This window comes from Pollicipes pollicipes, unplaced genomic scaffold, assembly GCF_011947565.3.
Source record: "Pollicipes pollicipes isolate AB1234 unplaced genomic scaffold, Ppol_2.1 Scaffold_5724;HRSCAF=6776_pilon_pilon_pilon, whole genome shotgun sequence".
Classification (NCBI taxonomy): Eukaryota; Metazoa; Arthropoda; class Thecostraca; order Pollicipedomorpha; family Pollicipedidae; genus Pollicipes; species Pollicipes pollicipes.
In genome coordinates this window covers 12,749,781-12,755,833 of record NW_023596746.1, presented here as the reverse complement: position 1 = coordinate 12,755,833, position 6,053 = coordinate 12,749,781, and positions in this window count along the sequence as shown.

The following is a 6,053-nucleotide window of genomic DNA, read 5'->3' as shown; positions in this document are numbered from 1 at the left end:
GGCAGCAGACAAACTTTGATCGATTTTAGCATAAGATTTGGTAATACAAGAAAGCTGTACCATGTAATATCCTCTTGCACCTGAATGAAATTTGACGAACTTTAGATCAGGATAAGCATCATTAACTTTCCGCTTGAAACTTATAGTAACAAACATTGTACGGATTTTGCAACACAACATATTAATACCGCATATTACATATTATACATATTAATTAACAACATATTAATACCGCAACATATTAATAACATGTTGTTCATGTTAGCACTTCAAAATGGTCTGTTAATTTGTCCCGGTGTGATGTGTTTCCTCATGTTTCGAAGCTAAATCTAACCATATGATTGAGTGGCACAGCATTATTAGAACTAACTGGCTCACGATTCAGCCCATGACATTTACGAAGAACGTGATTCAGCTCATGGCTCAAACGGGCATTTTTCTTCTTTCCTTACGGGGCGACGTAGCTCACGGCTCACCCCAAAACGATTGGCTCATGAGCCAATTCACGACTCAGCTTAAAGTGAACACAAGTCTGCTACCAGCGCAGTGGCTCAACTTAATCTCATGGTTGAACAAGGGGGCTACAGCAGGCTTATAGTGGCCTGTCGTTTACCAGGAAAATGACAATGATTTGGCAATTAGTTCATCGCATCAATGAAACTTTTTTTTGTTTTTTGGGTGCAAAAGACTTATAAATTGCAAGGCATGAGGAGAGAAACTACTGTACTACAGCAGCAGGCTTATAGCGGCCCGTCTTTAGCCACAACAATGATTTGGCAATTACTTCATCGCATCATTGAAACTTTTTGTTGGTTTTTGGGTGCAAAAGAGTTATAAATTACAAATCATGAGGAAAGAAACTACTGTGCTCGTCGCAGATAATGGACTACAGAACTGTGTACAATGAAAGGCTGAAAACGCAGTATTTACATCCACATCAGCCAGTAGCGCAGGCAAAGGGGACACAGGGGGCACATGTCCTGCCCCCCCCCCCATGTTCCGAGGGGCCCGGAGGGTCCCTTCAGACCTACATTTAAGAATCCGAAAGGCCGGCCAGAGGTTGTATTCTATTCAGAGGACCCGCCCTCAGGGCCGGGCACTCCAATGCCAGCCAGAGCGCCCTGCGCGCTGATTAGTGGCCCTTAGTCGTTAAGGGCCTATATGTCGGTCAGGTACCGCCAGTAACGTACAGTCGGCTCCGTGGAGGCATGAGCCTGAGGGCCCATTTTCCAAGCAGAGACAAAGCCGGAACCAGCGATGTACAGTGATCGGGGCCTAACGGCGCCTAATAGGGGCCCTCTGCTGGAAAGCCACCTCAGATCGGCAGAAGCAGTGTTTGAAGTGGCCCGAAGAGCCTAGAGAGCCCACCGCGGTCCGACGATCAAGGGCTCGATTGAGGGATTTAAGGGCACGAAGGGCTCGTCGGAGTCTTATTCAGGGGCCCGGTCTGCAGAGACGGACCCTTAAATGACGGTTGAGGCCCTTTGCACCCATCAGGGATACCCTGAGCCGATATGGGTCTATATGTCGGTCAGGCAACATCAGTACCGCACAGTCCGCTCCGCATCAGTGTGGGCCTGAGGACGCACTTTTCAATCAGCTACAAAGCCGGGACAGGGCATTTACACTGGTCTGGCCGCTGTATCTGTCAGGGACCCACGGCGCCTAACAGAGGGCCCTGTGCTTACAAGGGGCTCCGACGCGACTAAAAGCAGTATTCCATATTACCCGAAGAGGGGCCCGGATGTCCCAACGGAACCGATTATCAAAGGCCCGATGGAAGGGCATAAAGACCCGAAGGACTGGCTGTATGTCGCATCAAGGATCGCGGCCCATAGGGCTATGACCTGAAATATCCGTCAGAAGTTCTCTTGCATCGCTTAAGGTTCCCTTGAGACCATGCGGGTATCTAAGTCGGCTTAAGACGATGAGCACCGAACAGATGGCGTCCTGTCAATCTGAGCCCTGGAGACCCATTTCCCAAGCAGGAGGAAGACTGGGAGCCACGACTTGCATTGGTCTGGGTCCCTGAAACAGTGGTTGGGGCCACTGTGTCGGTCAGGGCTCACAGTGCACAACAGGAGGGTCATGCCTCGCCTTGTGGCCCCCAGTCTGTCACGAGCTTTGCTTGACAAAGTCTGAAGAGAGGCCGGGGGGCCCCTGGGGAACAAAGATCAAGGGCCGATTGGACTCGGGGCCCAGTCCAACACCCGTAGCGCTGTGATCTGAAACGTCAGTCAGAGGGCTTCTATCAGGATCCTCGGACCAGGGTTATCTATCCCATTCTGCGTGACCTTAACACGCAGGCAGACAGTCGATTTCATGTCCCCCGGGCTGTTGAGACCCATTCCCCAAGCAGGAGCGAGGCCGGGGCCCGCGATTTGCAAGGCTCCGGGTTCGGACACAGTGGGGGACTGCTGTGTCGGTCGGGGACCACAGTGCCTAACAGGGGTCGTGTGGTGGTAAGTGGCCTGAGCCGGCCAGGAGCGGTGTTTGAGCGGGCCCGAAGAGGGGCCGAACGGTCACCTGAGACCAAAGATCAGGCGTCCGATTGGAAGGCTTGACGGCCAAAGGGCTGACTGTGGGGCACGTTAAGGATCCCCGCCCGTAGGGCCTTGTTCTCAAATGTCAGCTAGCAGGCCTTGTGCACCGATTGGAGACCCCCGAGACAGAGCAGAGCATGACAGAGACAGACAGAGGGACAGACAGAGACAAACTCTGTTTCAGCCAGATATCATCAGCTCCGAGCAGTCGGCTCAGTGTCGGTCTGAGCTTTGGGGGCCCATTGCCCAAGCAGAGATGCGGCCGGACCCGCGATTTACATTGGTCGGGGCCCAGGGGTGTCAATTTTTGCTTTTTTTGGGGGGGGGGCGAACCATGGCTTGGCAACCTTCTTCTCCCCAGTTTTTGTCACTGGATTTAGCCCACTTGAGGGTAAGTAATAGTAAAACATGGTTTTAATGGTAATAGACAAGTAATACATGGTTTTCATTTTTGCATGATTTATAAAAAGTCTTTGATTTCACCAGTATAGTAATCATTCAGGAGTGGATCTAGGGAGCCAGCATAGGAACCATGCGCCTCTTCTGATCAGCAAGTGGTGGCCGCCTTAGGGTGCCGAAGGCACACGTTTGTAGCGACCATGAAGGACGGCATGTATTTGGTTGTGGTGGACGGAATGGGTATAGCCATGGAGGACTTAGGTCGTCCCCGTACTCCAGAGCTTTTCACTTAAACCTCACAAACCCCGCGTGTCTTATGACCCTTGCGCGTAAAGTTCTATGTATCGCGTATCCGCAAAGCTACCAGAAAATACCAGAAGCCTGCGTTTCTGTGAGGTCAACATTCGACTACAGTAATGGGTCCCGCCATAAGTTTGGAGGCCAAGCCTTGCAGCCAAATTACACAACCTTCTTCAGTTTTATTTTGCTCTTGGTTTAGGTCACATCGCCCCTTTCCCCTGAAAACAGTGGTACCTTATTAAAGGTAAGATTTTCTGTGACATATGGGCTGTGCGTGTAAATCTGATCTCAGTTTGGCGCCGCTGAGCATTTTTCAACTAAACTTTTTGGAATGACATAAAGAAGCTGCGTTGGCCAATACGTACGTGTAATTTAGGCTAAAAGCGAACTACGATAATGAAAGGCATAAAATGGCACGTGAAAAACCATGAGAACACGATTACTGCGACTGTGTTGTGAGAACTGTGTATGCTAGTAATGGGATCGGCACATGCTTGCCTATTTTGTACGCGCTAGGGCAGGAGTTAATTTGCCCCCTCCCCTTCCTCCGAAGGCCTTCTAGAATAATTTCCGACCGGCGTGGCAAAGCCGTTCATAGCGTTGGCAAGTGCACAGGCAGGGGTGCAGTTTCTTTTCAGTCGGGGATCTTTAGCCCTTCCCCAACTTGGGGAAGGGCTAAACAGCAAAAAAAAACAGCCCCTACTAACTCTGGGAAGAAATTCGGCAAAATCCTGGCAGATATCTATTTTTTGGTATATTTTAGAGGCGGGTTGGGTCATTTTTCACTGTTCAGACTCCGAACTCATTTCGGGAAACTACGCCTCTGTGTACAGCCATGTAAGATAAGCATACTTTTCTTCGTGGAGGTAAACATCTGACTGCATGAACGATAAAGTATTTGTGAAGCTACACCGCGCCAAACTCTGCGTAGTTGTAGGAAGTCGAGCAACAAATCTTTAGGTATAGAAAGCTAGATATGCATGGTCAGGTCGCTGACCTATGGCAGGTCAAAGTCAGGCTATGACTGTCAGCAAAGGCATATCCTGGGAAATCGTTCAATCTCATGCGACAACGGAATGTTACACGAAAATATGCATCTTTGAAACAATTTCTTGGACTAGTATCCGATTGAAGTTATGATTGCCACTAATTCCATCCAACTTCGGTCACATATTAAAGGCAGACAAGGGCCAAAACTAAACTACTTTTTCACGGAAAAACGTGCTTTGAGGGATAGTTTTATGTTCGTTTCAAATTTCCTGATCACAAGGAAGTCACGCCTGGGATTACGCTTGACGGGCAAAAACACGTCAGGCATTAAGAGGGATTAGCCCTCATTACGTTCAGTCGCCCATTTTTTCTTTTTTTTCCATTCACCTTTTTAGGAAAAAAATTCGTAGTTGCGAGGACTACATTAGCTGCTGCATCCACCATGGCGACGCCGCATACAATTTTTGAAAATTTTGTTTGGATGTGGTGGTGAGACTTCACCTACGCTTTTGTAGTATTCCAGCCAAAAACATTAGGATAGGGCTTAGCCAGCCTGGGGGGGGGGGGGGGGGGGCAGGGCCTCACAAAAAAATTATAATCGCCACCCGTGTCGGGCTCCCAACAGCAATCAGTGCTCCTGTATCGTTCTGAGGCCCGCAGGGCCCAAAGGGACAATCAGTGTCAACAAGGACCGCGGTTCGGCCAGAGGGAGGTTCGATCAACAGGAACAGGAACGGGAACGGGATCCCGAGTGACAGAAGGGTTCTCGCGCTGGTCTGAGCCTCGGACAATGAATGGAAACATGGGAGCTTATGATGATTGTTTGCGCTGAGGCAATGGAAGGGTTCTGCGCCAATCGAGGGCCCCAATACCCAACGGTGGGCTACCCAACCCAATTCGAGCATGGGGTCATAAGCCGAAGCGGAGTCAAATACTGGGCCTCCATATATGTGCCAATTATTGGGCTACCTGCTGCGATCAGGCTAGTTGTTGTGTCAGCAAAAGTTTCTGCGTCGATCCGGGGTCAACTGAGGCCTACGCGGGTAAGAAGGTCTCCCGTATCAGGGCGGGGACAAACGTAATATGATGTCTCCGGATCGGCCAGGAGATCCCCCACGTGCCGCCATCATAGCAGCCGGAAATACTCCACTGTTGGACAAAATGGCCCTTCAACCCACAACCAGGAACAATGAGGTGCCCTAGTATAGTAATCAAGGGGCTTCTTTCCTGGAATTACGGGGTCTTATTAGTGTTGAAAAGAATGGGCCCAAATGAATTAAAAACGAACGAGTCCATCCCATGTTTGCTTGAGAACGTTTATTGTTTGCAGGACAGACTAGTGAAACAACTTATCAAAATGTTTAAGCCTACGTGCTCGCAATATTGTAAGTAGGGACAGCGATGGCCTGGGTTAAAGTTTCGTAAAACCGAACGGTATTGCCACTGCAAGTGACACCAGGCGAACGTTGCCGTTCGAGCGGCGACGACCGTCGTAGAATAATACTTCCTAATGTCTTAAAAATAGATCCGAACCGGTCAAAGAACGGGCTGGACGTATTTTTGGCAACTTTAAGGCTGACCTCTTGACAGATTAAAATCTTCAACACGATAATTAGAGATCCCCTTTATTCATCCAGCTCTGTCACAATATTTCAACACTTCTTCGAGGTGCTGTAAAGGCGAATCCGTTAAATTTATCGCTGTAAAATCGCACAGCTGAAGTACGCGCACGGCTACCTCTTGAATATACGGTGGCATGAGCTAAGGCGCTAGAAAGTACTCCTTTCCAATGCGTCATCATTTTCGTACACCCGTTGGCCA